The sequence below is a fragment of the Canis lupus genome, chromosome 5 (genome assembly GCF_048164855.1).
Source record: "Canis lupus baileyi chromosome 5, mCanLup2.hap1, whole genome shotgun sequence".
Classification (NCBI taxonomy): domain Eukaryota; kingdom Metazoa; phylum Chordata; class Mammalia; order Carnivora; family Canidae; genus Canis; species Canis lupus.
The window spans coordinates 28564571-28592441 of record NC_132842.1 but is presented as its reverse complement, the minus strand read 5'-3'; the positions used below and the strand labels follow the sequence as shown (position 1 = coordinate 28592441).

At 39.6% G+C, this 27871-nt stretch overlaps 1 long non-coding RNA gene across 1 annotated transcript; it reads left to right on the top strand.

Annotated features, from left to right (window-relative positions):
- Nucleotides 1-308: 308 nt before the first annotated feature.
- LOC140632913 (uncharacterized) lies at nt 309-9724 on the top strand. The gene is made up of 3 exons (XR_012030559.1): nt 309-487; nt 9074-9147; nt 9325-9724. It is a non-coding gene; the product is annotated as an uncharacterized lncRNA (long non-coding RNA).
- The last annotated feature ends 18147 nt before the right edge of the window (nt 9725-27871 follow it).

Here is a 27871-nt window from a genome sequence, read left to right as displayed (position 1 = left end):
TAGTATCCTCTCCCCTACCTGGCAGTAGGGGAGAGGATAGAATGGATTCTGTGAACCTATTAGTTCTGTGAACTGCAGGTGAATTGCCTAATCTCTCTAAAGCTGTTTTCTCATCTTCAAAATGAGACCAAAAGCAGGATCTACTTTATAGTGTTGTGAACATCTAACTAGATAGTGCAAGTGCATGGCCTTCCCTGGAGGACCTTGACCAGAGGTCTGTGTCTATAGGAACCAGCCTTTATGATGGAGTAGGGACAGGTCCTCAGTGGTCCCTGTCACCTGCTATTCAGACTCTGGTGCCACTCTCCCTCAACTGTCCCCAGTTTGGTCTGTGTAATGAGCAGCATTTGGTAGAAGTGATGTCATTTCTAAGACGAGGTCATAAAAGATGGGCACATTCACACCCGCTGGCTCTCTGTCTCCAGATCACTGGCTTTGGGGGAAGCAAGTTGCCACATTGTCAGCAGCCCTGAGGGAAACCTTTGTGGTGAGGTCTCCAACCAATGAACCAACCAACCATTAGAGAGGAACTCAGACCTTCCGGGGGCTGGGAGTGTGAGCTGGGAAGTCTCTGCCCAGTTTTGTCCAATGATGGCAGCCTTGGCCAACAGCGCAATTGCAACCTCATGAGGGACCCGGCTAAGCCATTTCTGGATTTTGCACCCACAGAGAAAACGTTTGTTGAGAAAAGATGGTTTGTTGTTTTCAACCCCTAAGTTTTGAGTAACTCATGATGTATTGGTCTCATGATGAATTTTTTTTTTTTTTTTTTTTTAGTCATGAGACTAAAAAAAGATTGTTTTTTACTAATACATCATGAGTTACTCAAAAGCAGCAAACACCTTTGTGCTCAGGATATGCCTTTGACTTTGGAATCTGTAAAATGTAAGGAAGGAGCAGGACATTGGTACTTTATTACTCTTTAGGGAAGATTGGTACACTTGGGAGTGGAATGAGTTGGTGTAGGGCTAAAGAGAAGGAGAGTTAGGGAATGGATATTTTCTGATGATCTAGAGAACATTTGCATGAGACCGCTAAGCAAAGGCGAAGGCAGGGAAGCTGCTCCCTTCATGACATGCAAAGGAAGGAAGTAGCCAGGTCAGGCATGCACTGCCCTTTGTGGCAACCCATCTCTCCCACTGTGGGACACAAACACACACACACACATGCACACACACTGCACGCTTTTGGACAATCATCTTGGGCTTCCACTAGCCTGCACTTAACCTTCATGTGAACCTCTGTTTGTACCATCTCTGGACATCCTTGGGCCTACAGACACATTGCCTGGCAAGCAGACCATGTCTTTGTGTGAAGGAAAATATACCTCTTCTCACATGGACATAAGCCAGTGCCAAGGCTCAGGGCTTGGCAAGCAAAAAATGAGCTGGATATCAGCCTGTCTATCCCCCAGGTCAGCTGTCTTGTGCAATGTACAAATCACACAACTGTCCTGGTGCTTACAATTACCTGAACCCTGTGGGAAAAGCTGCCTAAATATTTCTGTGAATTTGGTTCAGGGAAAGCAAGAGAGCTGGAGGGTTCTAGAACCAATCAGTAGGGGTAATTCCACTTTATGGAGCGGTGGCTTTGTATGTGTGCTGGATGGTGAGAAATAGCCACACGCTGACCATTGCCCAGTTGGAAGAGCAGTGCTGATTTCCTCAATTTGTCTTCCCCTGAGGACAGAATGCAAGACATTGTGCATGTCAGAGAGGACTGCCACCCTGGGCATATATTTAGTAGAAAATATTCACTCCAAGGCTGCAACTTTCTGTGAAGAAATGCAGGCCAAGATTCCTTTCATAAGTTGTTGTTTTAACCAAAAAGCCAACTTTCTGTTCTTCTCCTACTAATCCCTCAGTTTCATACAATGCTTAGATGAAGGAGCTCTTAGTTTCTCTATAGTTTAAAACCCAATCAACCAACCCATAAATATAGGGGCCAAAGATCATCATAAGATGACCCTGAGTCACTCAAAGGTCAAGTGTCTGGTTCGAGGTCACATAGCATTCGATGGCTGCAGTGGGACTGTAATCCGAGACTCCTGCCTCCACTCCTCTACTGTGGACCATGGCCAGTCATGCCATGCCTCGTGGTGAAGAAGGATATGTAAACAGATTTTTCTCATATAGAGGAGTTTTCTACTGTATCTTGGCCACCAGAAAAATATGATGAGTCAAAAAAAAACTTCTTTCAAAGGATAAAATTCAACTATATTTGTAATCATTTGGCTGCTAGTATCCAGGCTGATATAGGTAAGATGAGGAAGCAAGGAAATGCATTAAAAGGAATCCATGGAGATTCCACTTTGTTGTGAGTGGTAACAGGAAAAAATATATATAAATAGCAATAGAAACCTTGGGACTCAAACCCTATTTTTAGAGTCTTTTGACTTAATCTACAGATAAATGATTTGAATCAGTATGTAAAAAAGGGATTGAGTGGCAGTGTAATACCAAAATTGGCACCCAGGGCAAAGGAGACTCTGGCCTTACCAGGTGGGGAGCACCAGTGAACTTGGTGTCACTTGGAGAATTTTGCGGGGAAATGTGAAGTTGTGGCCCGAGGACAGGATTAAACATAATCATACTAAGACTCGTGGAAGGGTAAACAGCAAACACATAACCTAGGTGGGACAGACTGATTTCCTGTCGTGTGCACATCAGTGAAGGGCTATCTACAAGCCAGGAAAAATGGTGACAAATCTTGGGAAGGGAAATGTAACAAAACCCTGAACCAGCAGCAACTCTGTCGTATGTGGATTTGATGCACCACGAGAAATGGAGCGATGCTCTAGCTCCTAATGAGATTGGGTAGAAGAGGTGGTCAGCTAGAAGGTAGAACTGTTTCTGTGACAACAGCATTCCTGTGTAGTCCCGAGCTTGTGTTCTTGGCTGGAACACAAGTGGGTGGGGAGCGAGGGGCCTGGTGCCAGGAGCCTTTTGGGTCTACCTGGCAGATAGTCTATAACTCTTTATACTGAGAAAATGCTCTATCTGGTGCCAATTCATTCTTTGCCCCTTAAAATTTGGGAACCAAGGGGACACAACTCTGCTTATTTTGGTCACTTTTTAAAAAAAGATCTTATGTATTTTTTTACGAGAGAGAGAGAGAAAGAGAGGCAGAGACACGGGCAGAGGGAGAAGCCGGCTCCATGCAAGGAGCCCAATGCGGGACTCGATCCTGGGACTCTGGGATCACACCCTGAGCCAAAGGCAGATGCTCAACCACTGAGCCACCCAGGAGTCCCAATTCTGGTCACTTTTATAAAGGTAGGTAAGTTCAGTATTTGTGGACGCTCTTGCCTATGGCAAACTTGGCAGACCACTGGAGCACAGAGATGCTCTTGATCACATGCTCCTGCTTTGGGGAGATGCTGCTGGTGCCTCCAGGTCAGGGTTAATTCTGCATTTAATGCTATAGCTTCTGTACCTTCTTTAAGTACATATACACATAATATATAGTGATTTTGCTACATAAGTGTTAAAGAAAAGCACATTTTCTCATCAACTATGAAGGGTTATCAGTCATGGTATAATCACATCTTCAGACTTGACAAAAACAGCCCTTTTTTTTTTTAAAGATTTTATTCATTTATTCATAAGAGACAGAGAGAGAGAGAGAGAGAGAGAGAGGCAGAGACACAGGCAGAGGGAGAAGCAGGCTCCATACAGGGAGCCTGATATGGGACTCAATCCTGGGTCTCCAGGATCACACCCTGGACTAAAGGCGGTGCTAAACCACTGAGCCCCCGGGGGCTGCCCAAGAATAATCCTTTTCTCTTTCAACTCCATGTTCTTTTGCCAGAAGTGGATGCCAGCAGGCAAGCCCATGGGGATTCATTGCCTGCTTTCTGGCATGTATATGCCCCAGGCTTGGACTCTCCACTGCTCTGGCACACTTCTGACTTTTGAGTATCTTACCATAGATGAAAGTCTACCTCCTTTTGATCTCTGGGGGTCCTTTCTCTTGATGCATCTACAGCAGTGAGGCCAAGAGTGTGACAGCTAATTTTGTATGTCTTGTAATCTGTTCCTCAATAGTGTTTCTGCATTGGAACATTTCTTGTACAGATTGAATCTATATTATTTCATCCCCACCCCCCATCCATGATCCTCAGAGGATTATGGAGAGAGCAGGTATGGATGCCATCATTTAAGAACTATGGAATTGAAGCAAACCATAAGAGACTTTTAGTGATAGAGAACAAACTGAGGATTGATGGAGGGAGGTGGGGGCGGGAGGAATGGACACAATGGGTGATGGGTATTAAGGAGGACACTGGTGATGAGCACTAGGGATTGAATGTAAGTGACGAATCACTTACATTCTATTCTATTCTATTCTATTCTATTCTATTCTATTCATGAAACCAATATTGCACTGTATGTTAATGAAAAATCTGTTGGGTTGAGTTATGGAGATGATAATTGAAATACAGACATGTTCCCTGATACTCCGCAAAGAGATATTAAGGAAAAAAAAAAAGAGCCTAGAGTACTTGCTCCTTTTTATGAACACTTGAAAAAATAAAAAGACTAAACTAACTGTACATTACTCTTTTAATATGACCTCCTTCAGACCAGTGGTTCTTGGCACTGGCTATATATTATCATTTACCTGGGAAACTTTTAAAAAATATTAATGCTCAGTTCTTATCCAGATCAATTAAATCAGGTATGGCTTTTTTTTTTTTTTTTAATCTTTGTCCTTTTTGGAATTTGCTGAGCTTTTTGTATCTATGGATCAACATCTTTCATCAGTTTTAGAAAATTCTCAACTGTAACTTGTCCACATATTGCTTCTTCCTCATTTTTTCCTCTCTGAGATTGCAATTATACTTTTGTTAGATCATTTGACTTTGGCTTACATGTCTTTTCTGTTTTTTTTTTTCTCTCTGTATTTTATTTTAAATATATTAAATTCACTTCTTGAGTTCCCTAACCCTGGCTTCTGACTTGCCAGTCTGACATTAAAACCACCCAATGCATTCTTACTTTCAGATGTTTAAAATTTTCAGTTCCAGAGTCCTTTGATTCTGCTTCATAGATTTCAATTCTCTGTTAAAATCCCCCATATTTTAATGATATGTCCATCTTTCCTTTTATTTTCTGACATATTAATAACAGTTGTTTAAATACCTTGTCTGCTAATTTTAGCATGTAGGTCATCTTTCTGCTTCAAATGGCTTTTTTTTTTTCTTTCACCTCTTCTTATGTCTTGTAGCTTTTTGTTTTATGCTAGACATTCTACATAAAGAAGAATAGAGACTGGGGATTCCTGGGTCACTTAGTGGTTTAGTGCCTGTCTTCAGCTCAGGGCATGATCCTGTGGTCCCGGGATCAAGTCCCACATTGGGCTCCCTGCATGGAGCCTGCTTCTCCCTCTGCCTGTGTCTCTGCCTCTCTCTCTCTCCGTGTGTCTCTCATGAATAAATAAATAAAATCTTACAAAAAAAGAAGAATAGAAACTAAAGTTTTATTGCTCTGACTCAGAATTTGTCCTTTGATGATTTAATCAGGAATGAAGCTGTAGTTAAATTCAGTGTACCTCTGGTTTCAAATGTTTATGAGTGGAGAAGACCTTCTGTGGTGTCTGACTGCTAGCCTAGCAGGTCTCTCTCCCCTATTTTACTTACAGAGCTTACAGGGCTGATGGGCTACCTTTCAACAGTTTTAAACTTTGCTCTCTAGTTTCCACCCCAAATTTGGCAAATATCTTTTTTTTTAACAAGCTATTTATTTTTTTAAAGATTTATTTATTTATTTGTTTGTTTATTTATGATAGAGATTGACACAGAGAGAGAGAGAGAGGCAGAGACACAGGAGGAGGGAGAAGCAGGCTCCATGCCGGGAGCCTGATGCGGGACTCGATCCTGGGACTCCAGGATCGCGCCCTGGGCCAAAGGCAGGCGCCAAACTGCCGCGCCACCCAGGGATCCCCCAAATTTGGCAAATATCTTAAGGAGCCAACTAGTTGTGTGTTTGAAGCAGATGCTTCTCTTTGGGATAGACTTCCCACTACTGCAAGACTACAGTGCATTTCAGTATGTTATTTTATAGGAGGTTCCTAACCTTCCAAGGGCCTGTGGCTTAGCAAATGAACCATTGGGGACAATGGTCTTTGTGCCTATAGGGCTCCTGAAGTTTCCAAATTATCATTCCAGCTCCACAAGCTATGGTGTTTTTTCTTTCTAATAGTATCCAGCCCATGCTCAAACCTCATCTTACACTTAGAAATGGCAAACAGTCCCAGGGTAGAAAGCAGCCAGTGCCAGAGTCCTTCCAAGATGGACTCTTTTGTCTTAGGTTGAGTTCAATTAGTTCTATTTGCTTCCACAGCTTTATGGTGTCTTGGATAACATAATTTTAGTAATTTCACTGGCTTTTGTAAATTGTTGCAGCTAGCGCAGTGTCCTGTTGCTTCCTACATTTTACCTGGAACCACAGTTCAATTAGACCATATTCTCTGATGATAAAGCACTGGTTTTGGCAGATGGATCTTATAAAAATGGAGGTGAAAAATAAATAAATAAAAGATGTTATTATTTGGGAAGTATACTACTTGAAAGAATAAACTCATTTATTGCAAATGTTACCTTCTAAAGAAAGGTCTTACTCATATATGTCCTTATTCTTTGATGTTATTCACTAAGCCAATGAAAGAGGCTCCTTCATTCCAAAGTAGCTAATTATCCACCTTAAAAGGCTTAAAGGATCTAGACTATTTGGCAGGAGAATCATTACTGAAAAAAATCTACAAGTGAGATCTCTGAAAACATACAACCATATTTAATATACGATAAGAAGTCTCCATGATGGGAATACACATTATGTGATCTTTTTTCACACATATTTATTCTTTTTTCACCTTCTGATCTTTTACAATCTAAGTCACAGATGTATACAATTATGAGTAGAATATGTGTGATTTTTTCTTATTTGATAATCCTGTGTCCCCAAACAGATAATATGCTTTCTGTGTTCATTATAAATTTGATAGTACTCAGAACAGTGCCTAGCAGACACTTTTTTTTATTAAGTATTTGTTTGTTGTTTTCCACCAGCATTCAACTAATACATTTGGACAGTGAAAAAACCATGTTGGGTTTGTAGATACTAGAGTATATGTAGTGAATTTAGAGCAAAGATATACACAAACATTACAATTATTCACCATTCATGGGAAATAATTGTACAAAAGATACAGGAAGTTTGCTAATTTGTTTCATATTGTCAAAATTGCTTAAAATTGGAGGAGCAGATAGTAGAATCCCTTTCCCAGGAAGTGGTTGGATATAGGATAAATGTATACGTGTCTTGAATTACTTGTTCTGTTGGAAGACAGTGATATTAACTGATTTGCCCTACAAAGATTCTTCTCTAACTAGCTACCATCCTTACTTTCTCATTTAACTAAGTTACACAAAGAGCTATATAAAGTAGAAAATGGGCTTTGTGATGATTTCCTTGACCTTTGAATAAAATTCAATCAATAACATGCCAACATAAAGAAAAGATAATGTACGGAATCTGAGAGCTGGAAAGACTAAGAATCCATAGATTAAAGTCTTCTTGAGTAATTTATGTTAAATGTAAACATTTATTATGCAAAACATGCTAGAATTTTTGGATCATTCAGATTTACATCAGTCTGAAGAGCATAATCTCTCATAGGATCTTATAACTGGGCAGTGGATCATTTCTGTACTGAAGCCACAATACTTGTCACTCTCATTTGAATAAAAGGGTGCTACGTTTATCTGTTTGCAATTACATGTGTATGAAGGTATGTCAAAAGACATACTGCATAATTTAAAGACTATCCATTAATTTGTGATTTACTGGAGAATCCACCCTCTTTGGTTGATAGAGTACAAAAGGGAGCCTGTTCCACTAAACAGGTGTGTATAGATCTTTGACTCTCACTTGCTATCTATAATATTAATGCAGTTATCTATTGTAGACAGAAAAAAACTTATAAGTCTACAGATCTGTAGATTGTAGATCATTTAGGCAAAATATGCATTAAAAATAAACAAAAATATTAACAACCACAGAATGTATTGGGGCATCTGATTGCACTCTGTAAATTAATGTCAAATGTACAATTCCTCATGCTTTAACATTTCATTTCTCCTTTTGGCCAGAATTTTTCTGGGCCACCTGATACTATTAATTAAAAAGGACAACTGCCTCTCTACCTGCATTGCATCCTAAGTTTTTCTTTGTGGGTAATTTAGGTTTACATTATTGATCGGAGTTATCCTTGGGTTGGTTCTTCTATTTGGAGGGAATGGAAGTGTTCCGCTTTTTGGTAGGTGCTTTGCTGTCATTTGATAGTCTCAGTGAGTGTTAGGGGCAAAGAGTCCTCCTGTCAACTTTATGGAATACCCTTATTTACAGATATCAAAACAGACTCAGTGAAGTCAAGCAAGTAATTCAGTGCCCCATGGCTCATCGGTGACTGAGTCAAGCTTAACAATCCAGGTCGTGGTGTTTTGGCTGTGCTATATATTTCTGCAGTTTTTACCCTACAACTTCACAATTTTGACTAAGTCTTGCTTTCTAATATTGAATATACTGATGTTGATGCAATTATTAATGCAGTTAGTTCTGGAAAATCTTGCACGAATAGATAATAAAAATCACCACCTTCTTTGAAGAAGGTCACACTTCCTGTGTAATCAGAGCAGGTGGGACAAGTCCTTCAAAAATTTCCTCCATAGACTTTCCAGAGGGTAAATGACATTCTCCCCATTTTACTTACTTTAAACTGTTGAGCTAAAATCTTGATCTGTGAACATATTATATATCAAGTGGCTAGAAACACAGCAGGGGGAAAATCAGTTTTATTGCATTTTCTGTTAGGAGAACATCCTTACATTATATCGAATTCTTGCCTTATAAAGCACCACATGGCTCTTTGCTTTAGTGGCTGCTGCTTTACCATGCAGGCTACTTGGAAAGTAATTAAATTGAACAGACACTGCCCTTGATTTAAAGTCAGAGGGGGAAGCAGTTAATTGAATAGAAATGACAGTTCTTCTTTTTCTTCTTTTTTTAAAAAGCTAAGCCAAGCTTAGAGACAACGTAAATATTAAAGGGAAACTGCCCTAAACAATCAAGATGAATCATTTGCTTGGTGAGTACAATTTATTTTATTTCTCTTGATAAGCAACAGAAACATTTGAATCCTTTGTAGTTCTCTGCACACCCTTTCTCTCCAGACAAATAACAGTTGGACTCTGTGATTCCTTGTCACCTTGGTGCAGAGGCTTTCAAACCTTTTCTCACTGGATTTTTTCTTGTCTGTTTTCAGGTTGAAGGGTCGTGTGTGACAGAAGCTGGGAAATAAAAGATGGGATTGTTTTCTTGTCATCCTGTACCCTTGCCACCTGGCTGCCGTGATTCTGATGAGTGGAGATACATAATGGCCATCTCAATGCAACGTGCTCCTTTATTTCCTGGGGGTCAGGCACCAGGAGGACCAGGAGGGCATAAGATCTGTTGAAATGTGACCCTCTTTGGAGTAGGGGTAGGAGTGCCCCGGCATGTAGAGGGTTGAAGGAAATGACTTCAAGGCAGAGTTCATAGAGTTCTGAAATCAATAGTTAAAAGTAAAAACACTCATTTTCAAGAACAAAGTATAATTGAAATGTCCCCAGGGGTGAATGAGGAGAAGCAATTTCCTTATCAAGCAACAGATATAAAATAAAATTCCAAAGTGAAAAAAAATCAAATTTCAACTCTAAATTCTTCTGCTGTATAGAACAGTTCTTTGGGCATTTATGTTGGAAGTCTTTATAGCTTGCCCTCTCCATTATATTTCCCTTTTAGTGATTTCTATTTCATCTCCAGCCAAATTCTTAACCTTCTACACACTTTAGGAGAGATCACTTGGAACCTGATGGATCTGTGTAGAAGAGAAGACAGAGAAAACCAGAGTTTCTTCATGTTCCCATGGTTCGTCTGGAATTATTAGGAGTGGAAATCTTTCACCTTTGTGCTGTGACAAAAGCAATCCTGCATTAATACATTGGCTTCTGCATACTCTTTGGTAAACAAGTGCTTCTGCCACGGAGACCAGTTTTCTAGTCTGAAGGTGAGGGAGCAGGCTTGTGTAACCCTAAGGAAGGCAAATGTGGGGATGAAGGATGGGAGGCAACCAGGTGAGACTCTGGCTTTGTCACTGACTATCCCTTAGGGAATGCCAAGTTCTCTCTTTGGGCCACAATTCCCTATGGCTGCAAAGTGAAGGGATCCAATGAGATGACTCTAAACTTCTTTTAGCTCTGACATGACTATGTGCCAACTGCTCTCTGCCCCTCCCTCAACCCCTACTCCTCCACAGGATGTTTAAATGGTGGAATCAGATATTAATTTATATTAATTCAGGAAGCCAGGCACCCAGATTGGAGGGCATGAGTGGAGTTGAACCTGAGTAAGGCCTGGGAACATGTGCATCCAACACAGGTGAGTTCTTTCTTTCTTTTCTCTTTCTTTCTTTCTTTCTTTCTTTCTTTCTTTCTTTCTTTCTTTCTTTCTTTCTTTTTTTCTTTCTTTCTTTCTTTCTTTCTTTCTCTCTTTCTTTCTTCTTTCTTTCTTTCTCTCTTTCTTTCTTCTTTCTTTCTTTCTTTCTTTCTTTCTTTCTTTCTTTCTTTCTTTCTTTCTTTCTTTCTTTCTTTCTTTCTTTCTTTCTTTCTTTCTTTCTTTTCTTTTTTAGAGAGAACGAGAGAGTGAGGGTGGGTGGACTCTTAAGCAAGCTCCATGCCCAGTGCAGAGTCCAAAGCAGGGCTCCCTCCCATGACCTGAGATCATGACCTGAGCTGAAATCATGAGTCAGATCCTTAACCAACTGAGCCCCCCAGATGAACTATTTTTACGCAGCACCTGTATTTTAGGAAGATTCATGAAATAAGGGGATTCTTCTCTACAAGAATGAATTGATCTGCAATTAACAAAGAATAAAAAAATTGTTGACTTAGTTTGAGGCAGAGTTTATAACTTCCCCTTTCCAAAAAAAAAAAAAAAAATGCAAGTTGCTAGATTCTTCAAGTATAAAAGAAAAAGATTGGATTGGTGATCTCCAGCAGAAATTCCCATAGTGTATTTCACAGAAAAGTTTCAAGAACTAATAATAAGTGTTTGGATGGGGGGCAAAGGACTCTGCTTAAAGACTAGATTAAACATGCATCGTTATTACTGGACTTCTCAAAATTGTTAACGCACTAACAATACATTTTGAGCTTATAAAGTAGGTATACAGAATATAATATTTACTGAACTTGTTTAATTATAGAATTCATTTCTCTCCCTCAAACGTATTATTATTATTATTATTATTATTATTATTATTATTAATCTTAAGCAACTCAACTAGTGTCTAAGGAGGACAGTTTGGAGAAAACATTGCCTTAAGTAGTCAATGCTTTTAATCTCCACTTACTCTCCAGAAGAGATGTCCCCTTTGTATGTCAGCAAGGGGAAGGTTCAGGTTAGATGTACTAAAGAATTTTCCATGCAGAACCATGCAATAGGTGCTGAATACAATTGTGGGATTTTTCTTTGCCCCATCAGCCCACGGACCATTGTTTGGGTCCCCATGCAATCACGGCTTTCTTAAGCAGTTAAGGACTCTGATTTGTGAATGAAAAAAAAAAAAGTTGGTCTTTAAAATGAAGAGCCAATGATTAGGAAAAGTGAAATAAACACTCGTGTAAAATTGGTTGCGGTTTTATGTAACCATTGGGAGTAATATTTTGAAGTTCAGTTGTGTGGCATTCCTTGCTTTATTATTTCACACCGTGGCTGAGAACCCACTATTAGCATTTACATGAAATCTGTGGGTGTTGTTGCTTATCTCGACTGTTATGTAATCTTTATTACTCATTAGGATGTGGTGTTCTTCTTGTGTAGCCTCCAACATTTCTCAGGCAACTTAATTATACAGGAGATTTAGTAGAATAGTATTCAAAGTCACAAAAAAAGGATTCACATTTGCACGTTTTTAAAAAATAGTATATGCTGCTTTAAATGAGTTGTGTTACAATTTTTCTTTGGTTGTTGCAGGTTTCAGTTTGAAAAGAACCTAATTGTTTGAAAAATGTAGGTTACGTACCACCTAGGAAAGTCCCTCTCTGAAGCACAGTAGACTGTGGGGCAGGAAGTCAGAGGTGGCCAGCTGAGATTGCTGCTACCAGCTGCTCCTCATGCGCTCAGCATCTACATCTCTCCCAACTGGTGTGAAAAACAAACTGAATGATGAGTAAAGAGAGGTGGTCCTGTTGATGTTTTCCTTGGGTTTCCAGGTCGAGATAACTTTCATTGGCCGCCACACATTTCTGATAAGTACAGTTTTGCATTACCCCATAATCATCATTCTAAGCATAGAGGTGGCGTCCAATACTTATTTTTGAATGAAAGAATGAACGGATTATAAAAGCTTGAGAGAGTGAAAAGATGTGCATGCTAATGCTGGCTTCAGCAACAACTGGCTGCCTGACTCCCACATTTTTTAAAGATTTTACTGATTTATTCATGAGAGATACACAGAGAGAGGCAGAGACATAGGCAGAGGGAGAAGCAGACTCCCTGCATGGAGCCCGATGTGGGACTTGATCCCAGGACCCCAGGATCACGTCCTGAGCTGAAGGCAGATGCTTAAGCACTGAGCCACTCAGGCATCCCTCTTTGTCACTGCCTCAGACTGGGGCTCCTCACCCCAAATGTAGGCTCTATTTCTAGTAAAACACAGTATAGTCTTCTAGTAGCATTATGAGCTGGTTTTCTGGGCCATTTTTGCTCCTTTCTTTTCCTGTATTTGTCGGAGTTTCCAGCAGAAAGGGGAATGAAGCTGTTTGGCATCTTCTCTCCATTCCAAACACTTCATTCCTAACTCCAACCCTTCTCTTTTTGGCTACCGTGTGCCTCATCATCACTCCACCCAGGCATAATTAGATCTTAACTTTCAGTTATAAGATAAATAAGTTCATCTCATCCTGGAGATGTAATGAACAGCATGGAGACTCTCGTTAATAGTACTGTATTGTATATTTGAAAGTTGCTAAGAGAGGAGATCTTAACAGTCCTTATCACTAGGAAAAAGAAATCTGTGACTATGTATGGTGATGGACGCTAACCAAACCTACTGTGGTGCCCACTTCACAATATGTACATATATTGGATTGTTATGCTGGGCAATTTGAGTGAATACAATGCTATCTGACAATTATATCTCAGTAAAACTGGAAAAAAGATCTCAGATAATAAAAAGATAAAGTAATAATAAAATCATAAAGGTAATAGTCATTTGTTAAATTCTTGCTACAGTCCAAGTGATTCTCATCCCCTATTTTATTTAATCCATGTAACAGTTGTATTGGAATCCTTACTATTCCTATTTTGGAAAAGAGAGAAAGAGTCCAGAAGAGGTTGTCATCGATGCAAAATTGTACAACTACAAGGTGTCCGAGCTAGGATTTGAACCCAAGAGTCTCTGTCTCCAAAGCCTGTGCTATCTCCTTCCAAATATGGTGGGGACCCTTGGACCAGATCACGCCTACTGTTCCTTGCAGCTTTATAATTCTCTGAGTCTACATCACCACTATCTTTTCTATCTAGTGTCGCAGTCCTTGTGCTTCCTCTAACTGAACAGCCAGGACAACAATGGCAACTGTCTTGGGGGTGGTGATTATCAAGAAGCTTATTTGTGAAGTTTGGGTTGGAGATATCACCTCCTTCAAGTTGGATGCCATGTTTTACTCATCTTTCCATGTCTAGAATAAGCCTGTGAGGTCAGTTTGTTTATTATTTGCCACTTTATAGGCAAAGAAACTAAGGCAAAAGATAAAGAGAGTCTGTATGCTACATAATAAAGTCTGACTTAAACCTGGGCCTCTTGTCTAGAAGTCAGGAGCTATTTCCACTCAATGCTGGCACATAGCAGGCACTTAATAAATATTCATTGAATGAATTAATGATAGCATAATACCTCAACTTGTTTGGTGTGCTTTTAAAATACAGATTTTGGAGGCACCTGGGCAGTACAGTTGGTTAAGCGTCTGACTCTTGGTTTCAGCTCAGGTCATGATCTGCAGGGTAGTGGGATCAAGAGCCCTGGGTCTGGCTCCACACTCAGCACAGAATCTGCTTGATATTCTTTCTTCCTCTCTCTCTCTGTCCTTCCCCTCTAATTTGTCTCTCAAATAAATAAAAATAAATCTTAAAAAAATACAGGTGTCAATGGCTCATGCACAAACCATCTTTAGATCTGCTGTATCAAGAGGCCCAGATGTTTGCCAGAGGATCCAGGGCAGCAAAAGAACAAAAGTGAAGACTTTGGCACCCATTGGCCAGTGAGCACCTGCCTGACGTGGTTCTGATGGGGCACCTATGGGTCTGCAGCCAGAGACTGGATTGTTTCACTAGTCAAGGTGATGCTGTGGGACCATAAAAAAGGAAAACTGGGACATCACTGAAGTTTTCTAAAAAAGGTCAGCAGCCCTTGAGATAAGTTAGTTTTTCACCATTTAAAGAAGAATATTGTGCCTAAACAGAAAGGTTCCTCAAAGAGATCAGATTCCTTAGGAAGGACCTCTCTCTCCTTGCTCACTCCCACACTCAGCTCACTCTTTCACAATGACTTTTGGGGGGGGAGGGTGCAGAGTTCATATAAGGAGGGAAATGCAAGCTCGGGATGATAAAGGTGGCATTAACTGAAGCAGTGTGTTTTCTATCATTTGCAAGAAAAAAAACAATCCTTAAGCAACGGTTAGGAAAGAAAAGTGTCTTCACTCAAGTGTTTATGTCAGCACTTGAATATCTTTTCAGATATTAGTTTAATATGGATCTCAGGCATGGTGATATATGGTGTGGCTCCATCATATTGTCCTTAAAATTTGTCTCATCAGGACATGCTTGCCCCAACTTGGAACTCATTTCTCCATGAGTATTTATTTGACTTCTTTTTTCTTTTCTTTTTTAAAAATTTAAATTCAATTTAGTTAACATAGAGTGTATTGTTGGTTTCAGGGGTAGAATTTAGTGGTTCACCAGTTGCACAGAACGCCCAGTGCTCATTCCATCACGTGCCCTCCTTAATGCCCATCCCCCAGTTACCCCATCCCCTCTCCACACCTCCCCTCCAGCAACTCTCAGTTTGTCCCCTAGAGTTAAGAGGCTCTTACGGTTTGTTACCCTTTCTGTTTTTATCTTATTTTATATTTCCCTTGCTTCCCCTATGTTCATCTGTTTTGTTTTTTAAATTCCACATCTGAGTGATATCATATAGTATTTGTCTTTCTCTGACTGGCTTAAAGACATGACCTCAGTGATGGATTTTCTTGTCCTACGAATCTGTGCCAATATGAATACGTTTTCCTACCTTTTTAAAGACCTCTTCAAAATCATAAGAAAGCCTAATTCTTCTGCTCTTCAATTTTCTCAAAAAAAAAAAAAAAAAAAAACGGGAAAATGATATAGCCATCGTGTAAGATAATGCATGTAGGTTCTAGAGCAACCACACATGTTTGTTCTCATTATTCGAGTTCATTCTGCCTTCATGAGAAGAACCACATGATTCTTCATCTGTAGTCATTGCCTTCACCACCATCATTGTCATTATCAATGCTGATGGAGCACTTATCACTAGCAGGGCAGGTATCAAACCTTGGTGAGATGAATAAGCCTAAGGCATCTTTTGAGCGAAGAGGTTTATAATTTAATTAGGAAGATCATGCATGCTCATAAATTAAATAACATTTCAAAGCATCCTAGGATCAATGTGGACTGAATATTGTGGCTACTAAACCTATAAGAAGTCAGATGGAGGGACCATACAGAGGATGGTATGCATGGGGTGGTGCTTGAATTGGCCTTGAAGGATGGGTAGTCCATGGTCTAGCAATCTTTCTGTTGGCCAAGGAGTAGGAAACAGCTAGCTATGGAGAAGAGAGGCGTTGGCAGATCCAGACAGGCACTGTCCCTACTCACACTCTACTCAGGCCATCTGAAGTAATCAGTGATAGCGCCTTATCACTCTGGGTTTCCAATTCCTCTGCCTTTCTTGGATCTAGGAGGCCTTGCTGGCACGAAGGACTAAAGACATTCTGTTAAGCTGTTACATTGCTTGTCACAATATTTATTGTAGTTATTGAGATTAGACTACATACTTGAGATCTGTACATCTTTGTATAAACAGAGGTTGAAGAGAAAATTAGTTTGGGGTTTTGTAATCTTGAAAATGGCAGCCAGTAAAATAAGATTCGTATATCATCTCCAGAATTGTTTATATCTGACTTTTATTTCACAATGTGCAACACGCCCTGTATCTCAGCCTACTTGTTGTCCTTCGATAATGAACAACTCACCCACTTTTTACTTCTGGCAGAGAGCCCTGGTGGCTCTGTTCTTCAGGTGCAAGTTGACCCTTCTGCATAGGTTCTCAGGAATGTGACCCCATGGATGAGATTTTCCCCCTAGCTTTGCAATTAATGAGCTTTGGGACTTTCTGTTTGTTGGCCCGAGTCTCCTCATTTTGATCATAAAATAGCCCAATGGTATTTCAAACCCCTCTGAGCAGGTGACATGTATCCTTCTGCAGAATCTTTTTGGAATCCTAATTTATAAAAGTAAGAGTTTTCTAGTAAAGACAGAGATGAAGCAGAGGTTAAGGAATCCTCAGGGTTGGTGATGGGACTCTTGCTCCAAGGCTTTCATCATGAGAGCATTACAGAATCCTGGCTGAATAAGGTTGAATTGAAGACTCTCTAAACTCTCTTCCAGTGATGACATTTGATTATTCTAATCCTGGGCATGAAGAAAAAATTATAATGGAATCTTGGTGTGTCATTGAAATGGAATGCCATGTAGGTTCCATCTTGGGGGGGTGGGGAGAGATTCCATGTAACAGAGAAACTGCCAAGCCAATAGGATTCTTTCTCTGGGTTTGTACAATGCTGGATGACTGACTCGGGAAAGAGACTTGGTTGTGAGAGGCAGGTCTGGAATTTCTGTACCAACTGGGGAGCTTGAATCAATTGATTTTTAGAAAACACCATTCAGAGGTGCCTTTGTGGCTCACTCAGTGAGGCATCTGCTTTTGGCTCAAGTCATGATCCCAGGGTCCTGGGATCGAGTTCCACATGGGGGTCCCTGCTCCACAAGGAGCCTGCTTCTCCCTCTCCCTCTGCCTGCTGCTCCCCCTGCTTGTGGTCTCTCTCTCTCTCTCTCTCTCTCTCTCCCCCTGTCAAATAAATAAACATCTTAAACAAGACATCATTCATATTTGAGGAATATCTAATTTACTCCTACTATTCATAATAAAAGTAAATCATCAAATGGTATTTAATTGCCATTCTTGCCTATTAGAATTTTCAAACCATTGAGTTGGTAGAAAAGCCAACTCAAATCTTATATTCACCTTGAACTTCATATGTATACAACATATGTGTATCTCCTGTGTATCTGGGTAATAAATGCTTATCCAGCAAAAATATAACAAAGATATCTATCATATTTTTTGTACATTTGATATGTTTAAAAATAGCAAAGAGATAAAAAACATTTTGGTGTTGAGTTGATAGCAATTATATTTTAGAATGAGCACTTGTTCTCCTCTGGGAGATCATATCATATAAGGCTTCCCTGAGGAAATGTGTGGTTTGATTAGAAGTATTTGCTTATTAGCTGAAGGTAGGTTGTGGTTAGGAAAGACCTTTGGGGGGGGGTGTACAACGGAGGCAAGAAGATATTCTGAGGATAAGGGAACACTGTGCAGGGAAGAGGCTGAGGGAGGCTCAGGTGCAGGGAGCCCAGGCCGGGGGCAAGTGCTGCAGAATGAAGCTGCCAGTGGATACTGAGGCCAATCCTGCACGTCATTCTGAAGATTTGGGTTTTGATACTCAGAGCAGCAGGAGGATGGGGGAAGGCTTAAGGATGATGCATGACTTATAGATCAGGTTGTGGTTTCCAGTGTGGAGCATGAAGTGGTGTGGGAAGAGTGGTTAGTCCAGGGTACACCCGTGGAGAGGACAGGATGGGCCTCTAGGAGGGTTTGTGGGCAGTGATGGTGATGCGACCCCGGTGTGAGTGGAAGGGGAGACAAGGACCAAAGTTAGTCCTCCCTTTCCCACTTTAGCAACCTTTTGGACTGTTTTGCCATATTCCCTGTGACAGGGAGGACAGTTTGACATTTAAGGGACAGATGCTGGAGACATGAAGGTGTGGGGGAGGTAATAAGCAATTGGAAGTATGAGTCTAGAACCTACAGAAGGGTCTAAGCTGCAGATGCAATTCAGGGAGCCACGGACCTATGAGTGATTCGGCTGGTGAACAACCCACTGGCAGGGGTGAGCTTGCTCAGGGAAAGAGCCAAGGAGTAGAAGAGAAAGGGCCTTCAGCAGAATCTTTCAGAATCTTTACCATTTAATCACCTGGCAGAGAGGGATTGCCTGGCCAAGGAGAGCGGCAGGAGGCCAGCGAAGGGGAAGAAGACAGGGAAGGGGTGGGATGGGCCTGAGGGAGCCGGACAAGGGGTCGAGGACTGGACGATAGCCAGGGGTTTTGTATTTGGACTCAGGGCAGCAGCAGGGTTGGGAAACTTCTATCCAGGGGAAGGATGGGAATGGGGGCCTCCTGGGAAGGGGCTGGGAGGAGGGGGTGTGGGGACTGGATGCAGCAGGGAAGGGGAAGGGAGGGTCCAGCAGTAGAGTCTGCAGGAGCCGTCCAAGGGAAGCGGGGCTGATGCTCTCATGTGCATCATGTGTTAGCAGTGGGGCTGCAAAGAGGGGGCGCCATTCAGGAACCTGGGCTGGTAGGAGACAGGCCTCAGGATAGTCCTGCGGCCACTGGGCTCTGCCCAGGCCCAGGTGTTCTAGGCCCTTCTCCCCAGCGCCTTATTTCCTTTCCCTGGACGAATTATTTACCCCTGTGCCTCTGCTGCTTCATCTCCAAAAGGAGGCTAGCATAGTGGCTTTCCCCAGCTGGCTGTCGGGAGACAGATCTAATAATGTGGCTGAATAGTAGATGTTAAAAAGCATTTGCGAATGATTAGTGCTGAGTTATGAGCTAGAATTACACCTTCCTCAAAGACAAGAGCAAGTTGGGCAATGTTGGTGGGTTTAATCACAGAACCATGGCTTGCTTTCCAGAGTTACCGCGAATAGAAGCTTTCCCCCTGAGTAAGAGGAGCATGGATTTGATAGGTGCGCAGTCAAAAGTTAAAATGTATCTTAAAATATATGGGGAAAGAAGGGAGAGTCTCCACTTTTCATTTATTTATTCAATTATTAATTTATCAAATATCATTTGTTGAACTGACAATTGCCACACAAGTCTCTGAATTCTTAGTTCTCCAGAATCTGTGCCCAAAGAGACACCTCTCCCTTTTTAAAAGCATTGTTTGTACAACTCAGAAAGAGAAGAAGGAGCCTTAACATATGTTTACATATCCCATTAGCTAATTAAAGCTAATAAGCCTGTTTGGTTAAATGGACACTAGCACCTCAGTATTTATACATTACTGAACAAAACAAAGAAACATAGCTCTTTTTTTGAGTGCTGACTTGCCACAGGCTCTGTGACTTTATGCCTCCTATCATGTTTGGCACCCTTCCTCTTTTAGATTGGCTTCCTTATCCCCCTTTTACAGATCAACAAACTGAACCTTTGAGAGATGAAGAAATTGGTGCATTTAATAAGAAGTGAGACTGAGCTCTAAAACCAATTCTGTCTGGCTCCAGAATTTCTTCTCCCTTTTTGCTTCTCTGCCGCCTCTCATAGAGTCAGAATCTGGGCTTCCTTCTCCCCTTCTATGCAAACAAAACATTCGTGGATGTTTATTTGAATGCTTGGTTTGTGTTTCATTCAGTGGATAAATCAATGAAATGGTATTTAGCAAAGTATAGAAGCATGGAACAATTCGAAGGCAAAGGATAACTTATGTAAAGTTTACAAATCTATTTATATTAAAGGATTATTGCTAAATTTGTATGAGTGATAATAGTATTGTGGTTATGCGTTTAAAAAAAAGTAGTCCTGGGGGCACCTGGGTGGTTCAATCCATTAAGTGTGGGCCTTTGGCTCAGATCACTATTTTGGGGTCCTGGGATGGAGCCCCTGGTCATTGGGGAGTCTGCTTCTCCATTTCTCTTTCTGCCCTTCCCTCTGCTCATGCTCTCTCTCAAATAAATAAATAAAATCTTAAAAAAACAGAAAGAGTCCTTATCTTTTGTGGGTACACTCTGCAATGTTTACAGATGAAATGATATAAGGTCTGATGTCTACCTCAGAAATAATGAGGTGGAAGATGGGTCATGGATTGATGGCGAGTGACGACACTTTATGTGTACATAGGGTTCATTGCATTATTTGTTCTTGTTTTTGTATACATTTAAAATTTTTCATAATTAAGTTTAAAAATTAATTAGATTTTATAGAACAAGAACCAAAAAAAAAAAAAAAACAAAACAAAAACAAAATGTAGGGGGAGAAAAAGTCCATTGCAGGGAAGTCTACTCTAGGTTTTTTTTTTTTTAAATAGTAACTTCCTGATTTTTATGAAACTAATTATGAAATACATGTCTCTAATAAGGCTCTTTTGGGGAGGGCATTTTAAAATATGATTTACCTTTTATTTTTTAAAAATAATTTATCTATTTATTCATGAGAGACACAGAGAGAGAGGGAGAGACCCAGGCAGAGAGAGAAGCAGGCTCCCATGGGGGACTTAATCCCAAGACCTCGAGATCACGTCCTGAGCTGAGTCAGACACTTTAACTACTGAGTCACCCAGGTGTCCCATGGTTTACCTTTTAAAAGCTCATTTTCTTAATACAGAACTAAGGCTCAAATTTCCTGATTTATTGTGTGAACCTGAGTCAGTCTGAGTCTTTGTATGTAGATTTCTCATCTGCATGTGAGAGAATCGGTCTAGACGATATCTGAAATTCTTCCCATTTCTAAAATTCTATAATTCTGACTAGCCAGTGAAATGCTATAGGTGTCATTACTTTGCCATTTAGTTGTTAGCACCCATATTCGTGGATAAAAACAGCATAAGAATCCTGACACACCCTGAATTCAGGAAGTAAGACCACTAAATTTACACTAAATTTAACACTGCTTTTGGGGCAGAGCACATTCCTAGGTCGTTCTTCAGAATACGAGCTGTCCTTGTATGCAGCCAGGGCTTTTCACCAAGCGTAGCAGGTTTTGTACACAAAGAATTGATTATCTTGTAGAAGGCTCCTACTTTCTGAGAGTTGGAATTAAAGCAGCATACAACTGGAATAGAAAGCCCTTCCTTCCGTCCAGTGGAACAGCTAATATATGTTGTCAATTACCCTTCTGAAGCCTTCTCCCATAGGTAGATGTCAATCAGAATTACTTAATCATAAGGGCATTTTAGTAACTTCGAGTAAAGGTTGGGAGTTGATATACAACTTATACAAGATACAATCCAATTAAAGCCAAACCTGTTCTAAGGAAGATGCAAGGGTATGTGGTTGGGCAATAATGTTCTCTTGCAAAGTCATCAGCTAACAGACCCACCTATTAGTTGATGTGATTTGACAAGCTGTGTCTTAAAGTGTCATTCATTTGTACACTTATTAGCTGATGCATCTGCCCAGATAGGAACTCCAAGGGCCCAAAAAGACCCATCTCAGAAAGTTTTAATAAACTTTTAAAAATGCTTAAAATACTGTCATGTAGTGTTGGAGAACTCTGTCCCCCAAGCTTGTATTAGGAGAATCAGGATTTCAAAGATTTTTATACTTCAAATCTAGTTGGGCGAGTAGGTCTTACGATAATTATAATTTACCATATAGTTCATATTAAAACTAATATGAGTTATGATACTCATAGAGCAGAACTTTTCCAGCTGAGTTTCCTTTCCCGTGTCCTTGCTGTAATACTGACCTTTAGGTCCACTGCAAATTAGAGATAAAATACGACACTTTCCTAAAACCTTTAGAAGCCTCCTTTGTTGAGTAAATTATTTCAATGCACACAGTGTTCTTCAGAGTTGAAGTTTCTTGGCTCCTAGGGATGATATTAATTGGCTCTTAAATCTGGATTTAAGTTTCAAATCCCCTGCCTTTTGGCTGGGAAGAGTGGGGCCAAAGGTAAGTGTTAAATTTTGATGAAAGAGAAAGGGTGAAGTAAGAGAATGAACAAACTCTTGGAGGTTCCCCATTTTGCTTGCATCATTCCTGGGGTTTAGTTGGAAGGAAAAGTGACACATAGCAGGGCAGTTTCCAGGTCGCCCTGACTGTTAAAATATATCAGGAAGGAAGAGTGGAAGATGAGATGGGAAGGAGAACATAAAACTGGTTGAAGATTAGGGAGAAAGAGAGGCATGTAGTTGGGTGGGGAGAGGGAAGAGACAGCTGGTGTAAGTAGCAAACTAAATCTAGAGAAAGAATTCCTCTTTCAGAGAGAGATAGAGGTGATAGCTCTGGTCGGTTAGTGTTGGCTACCAGTTTGCCACATGAAGAACATCAAAGTGGTGGGCAGTTTAGGGAGGGGAAGAGATAAGAAGTCCCTATGGTGGCAGGCCATGGAGTGGAAGATAGGAAAGCAGAAGAGTTAGAAACTTTGCATGCGGAAAGAGTCCCTCTCTCTGCAGCTCAAGCGATGTTAATAACGTGGGGCCCTGTACCACCCAGAGATGTCTTTCTCAAACGTTGTTAAAAAGAAATATTTAAAAATATATTCTTACAAGTTTACCATATAAAAATTAGAGACTACAGTTGAATTATAGGAAAGTTAAAAAAAATTGTTCATCCTATGGAGAAACAACCCTTAGGGGTGTGTGGGTGTGTGTGTGTGTATACAGTGTAGCTCATGTTATGGTCTCTGGAGAATTAACATTGAACATTGAATTACTGGTAGATTTATATAAAACCATAGTCTTGTTACCTAGCACATAGTAGATTTTGATAAACTTTTTCTTTTCTTTTTTACTTCCCAGTTTTTCTTTCTCAACCTTGACCTCACAGAGTTTTCTTTCTGAATTACTCCTCCCAATGGACCTTCCAGTCCTTTGCTAGGCCATATCCAATAGCTAATCCAGGAAAGAAACTTATTTTTCATCCTTTTTTGGACCTTATGAAAAAACCTACAAATAGATAACATTTCTATTGGAAACATGGTCAAACTCCGTTTTTTTTTTTTTTTTTTTAATACTTGGAAACCAAGAATGACAATAAAGGGATTGATTGGTAAACACTCACTAAAATGATAATGGTACCCTGTTTTCATTGTAAGGAAAATGAGGAACTTACTTTTTAGGATTAAGTGGGACCACACTTGTGAAGACACAAAGTTCTTATTAACAATTAAGGCAGTGGATTGCAGAGGGAGAACTTCTAGAAATGGTGCCAAGCCCTTGTTAGTAGTGTGAGTAGGAGACTCCAGCGGGTCTTGAAGAGAGCAGAAGAAATGTAAGGCACTCACATTCTAAGAAACGCAATGGAAATTATGGAGATTCATTATTTTAGCTGCATGTAAAATACAATCCACCTGGAAAAGAATGGACAAATTGTAATATTGCAAATGAAGGAAATCGCTATAATGACGACAGTTTGAAAGCAATAATGCTACCATTACTCTTCACTGTTCAGTTCTTCGCTCAACAGTGTTCCTCCTCTGATATAAGCGTACGTAAGGGCTACTTATGATTTGGCACAAAAGATACCTGTTAGAGATATAACCTCCATAAAAATGATCTAAAAAAGGACTTTAAAAGAGCATGTAATCCTAAGGATGAATTTGGACTTGTATGAAGATAGTGAAAGGCAACCTCTACTCCTCCATCCCTCTTATAGCAGTTTGCATTTGTCTGATACAGATCTCTGCCTGTCTGCATCTGTATGATCGATATTCATGTTTGCATGTGCATATCGGTAGCATAAATTTAGTTATTTACAATCTTTAGTTATAAGATTTAAGTTATTTTCTGATCTTAGCGATAATGTACATGCATTATTTCCCTGTTTCTCTCTGATAACTGAAATTTCAATGTCCTATACAATTTTCCCACTTTAAGCTTGTAAAAGTCTTCTTTGGAGGTATATTAACTCCAAAACACATTCAATGGTTTATTTATATCAACTTCTGTAGTAATTAAATGAATATAAGTGGAGACAACAATGCGTAGCACTGCACCTCTGCAAACTTGGCTGAGCTTAAAGAAATAATCACATTATATTGTGAGTGATGTGGAAAATCAAGCACTCACATTTGCTGTTGACAGGAGTGTGAATTTACGCAACATTTTGGTCAAGCAAGTTGTCACTAAGGTTCAAAAGTCTTAGAAGTGTTCGTAAACACAGATCTCGCAATTTTGTTTCCGAGAATTTATTCTCAAGAAATAGAGATGATAATAGGATAAATATACAAAATGTGCACTTATACTTGAAGCCCTAGAAACACCCCAAATATCTACAAAGAACACTAATGAACTAAATTCTGGTGTATTCTTATGGAAGGACTACTTGCAGCTGGTAGAAATAGTTTTGTGGGAGAATATTTCCAAATTGAAAAACGATTCATGATATGCACTGTGTGAATATACCTCAGACTATAATACACTACATACTATATGATTATAGTTTTATACCAGAAAGTTATATAAAGTGGAAAATATGAACTATTTCTGGCTAGGGTATCACAAGTGATTTTTCTTTTTGTTTTTTTCCATAGTTCCCCAAATTTCTCCAATAAAGAGGTATCATTATAAAGGAAGGAAAATGTGGGGCACCTGGGTGGCTCAGTTGGTTGAGTGTCTGACTCTTGGTTTCAGCTCAGGTCATGACCTCAGGGCTGTGAGATCAAGTCCCACATCAGGCTCTGTGCTCAGCTGGGAGTCTGCTCAAGATTCTTTTGCTCTTCTTTCTGCTCACTCTTTTTCACTCTCTCTAAAATAAATCAGTAAATCTTTAAAAAATAGAAAGTAAGGAAAACATATAGGTTATGGAAGTGAACATTTATCTGAAGTTGAAATCCATTATTATTTGTATAAGCTTTATTGATTAAATTGATCTTTGGGAATATGAGTAACACTTGTGATTTAAGTGTTCATAGTAAGCAAGCCTTACTAAATATAGTTTCCAATATCATATATAGACATATACATGGTGCTTTAATACTTTATAGATTATAAAGTGCCTATCCAGGGATGATATTATTTTGTTCTTAGATAACCATGTGTTCAGTGGTATTATATCCATTTTATGGGAGCAAAAGAAGGCTGGAATATTTTGATAATCTGTTCAAGGTCTTGAAGCTGGTCATTCCATGCCTCCTGACTCTGGTACCACCCAGGCTATTCCCATGTTGCCCAGTTGGGTTTGCTCTATAAAGTCATGTTGGGGGTATCTCAGTCTGCTGTATATCATGTCACTATGGCATTCTAGAATATCAGGTTTGATCCTTTTTTCAGGTAGGATGTGGAGTAGGATAATATCTGCCTTTGGTTAAAGTTTACTATGGGATAATTAGTTGCTTTGCAAATTTTGTTTCCTATTCTTTTTCCATTTTTAAGCCTTTGTTCTTTGAATTTAGAGAGGTTTACTGAAAATCATAGCCTGTGTCAGCTAATCTAATGGAAATTGCCATTTGTTAGAGTTTTAAAGGGAGATGTGTGTCGATAACAGGTGGGTTGAGTGATAGGATCCCAAGGACAAGTTTAAAGTCAGAGGAAAAGGCTTAGTGTCCTCTTCACCAGCTAAATTTCTCCACCTTGAGATTTTCCTGTAAAGAGATAAAGCCTAAATTTTGGCATGGTTGGAATTATCTGGAGGGCTTGTTAAAACCCACATTGCTATCCCTTCCCCACTCATCCCCTACTCTGCACCAGAATTACTGATTCAAGGAGGTTCAGGGTGGAGCTTGAAAATTTGCATTTCTCCTAAGTTCACAGGTGATATCAGGTGAATCAGGTGATGCCACCAGCCTCAGGACCCCAATGTACAAATCAGTATTGTACAAGTTTCAGGATGGTTCTTCTTACACAGGAGCAGTTAAGGATACAAAGATGAATAAGGAGATCATATTGTGGAACAATGGAAGGCAATGCACAAATAATTATAGAACAATGTGGCAAAGGCTGTAGTAAATATGTGTGCTCAGAGGAGTTTGTAATTAATACTGACTTGAGGAAATGGAAGAAGACTTTATAGAAGCAAATTTGTGCTGCATTTGAAGGGAGAGTAGAGGGTTCACCAGGTGGGAGAGAGAATTCCGAGTAGAGAAAACAGGACAAGCAAAGGCACAGAGCCTGAAAATGCACAGTACGTTAGGCAGTAGAGACCCACAGGATTTGGGTAGGATTGTTTAATATTACCTTTGTGTTTGTTGAATATTTTCAGCAAATTTACCCAAGACTGTTGATCTGTTCCTCCTCATACAACATTATCATCTTTTTCCACTCTATTTGAATCTCAGCTGTTCTTCCTGGAAAGCAGAAGAAAAGTCATGAGCATAAATGGTCTTGATCTCAAACCTGGGATGATTAATTAGAATCTTTAATATGCATTACACATTCCTTGTGAAACTAGCACATGTCTAAATGCTACCCAAATACCTAATTGAAAAGTTCAATGAATTCACTCATTTGGCACTGCCTAATTAAAAAAAAGCTTATAATTTTCAAAATTCTCTCTTTTTAAGCAGAATTTAATCAAATTTAGACAAAAACAACAACAACAACAACAGGGCTATCAAAAATTTTTTTTCAAAATTTTTTTCCAAAGCACTGAGGTTTCTAGAATAAATACTGCCTCTGGGTAAAATGAATTATTGTTATTTGAAATCTGAAGCAATGCTCAGAAGTAAATATTCTCTACATAGCCTCTTTCTGTAAATACCAGACTCATACTTTAATTTATAACAATAATGAAATATGCAGTAACCTATCTTGTAAGTGTTCCAGGTTACTTGCCTGATTTAAAAAACTGGTTTTAGTTGTTTTTTTGTTTAGTCAACTGAAAGGAAGATGTGATGGCTTTCTGAGGAACAACACCTGGTAGGTGCCCGAGATTTCGGCAGAGCTGCTCGGAAATGGTGAGCACTGCTGCCAAGAAAATCCAATATGAGTAATTCAATACTAGCTTCCTGGCTAATGAGTTTATGTACAAATTTTAAAATATGGGCTTCAAGGACCGTATTCTTTGTTCTGAAGACTCTCAGAAACTTGCTTGCCAGGTATTGCTATAGGTCAGTTAGAATTTTATAATTGCAGAATGGCAATTAGGAAAGTCTGGGCTACACATCTGTGAAAATAATTAGGTAAATTTACTTTGTCAAAAAGAGTGTAGACTACATGACATGTAAGATCCATTTCACCTTGAAGATTTTTATCATTTTATGACTAAGAAAGCATTTTGAGTTCAAGGATTTATTTTTTGAAAAAGTTTTAACAAAACCTTTTAAACAAAGAAGGGACGATCATCTGTGTGTAAGAGTTAAGTGACCATTCTGTTTCATGCCCTGGGTGACACATAGTAGGTTCTCAAGTAAATATTTAGCTTGGCTGGTTGAATTTTCTTCATAGCTTGCTTCAATGATGTTGATGTTTCTGATGACTTTAAAAATGGACATTTCAGAGATGTTCCTACATAAGCAAACAAATTGGATTTCTCATTTAAATGATCTGGAAAGTAAACGATTTTCCCACATTATATACAGTTCATTATATATATATTGTTTAGCCCTTAAAATGATTTTCTTCCTAAACTCTTTATAAAATTGATTCTTTTTTTGTGAAAAAGTTTCAGAAAAATAAGCTTGAGTTCTAAGTTCTAAAAAAGCTTCCTTTCAGAAGTGATTGGAGTGCCACATGTATTGTGTCTATTATGACATTG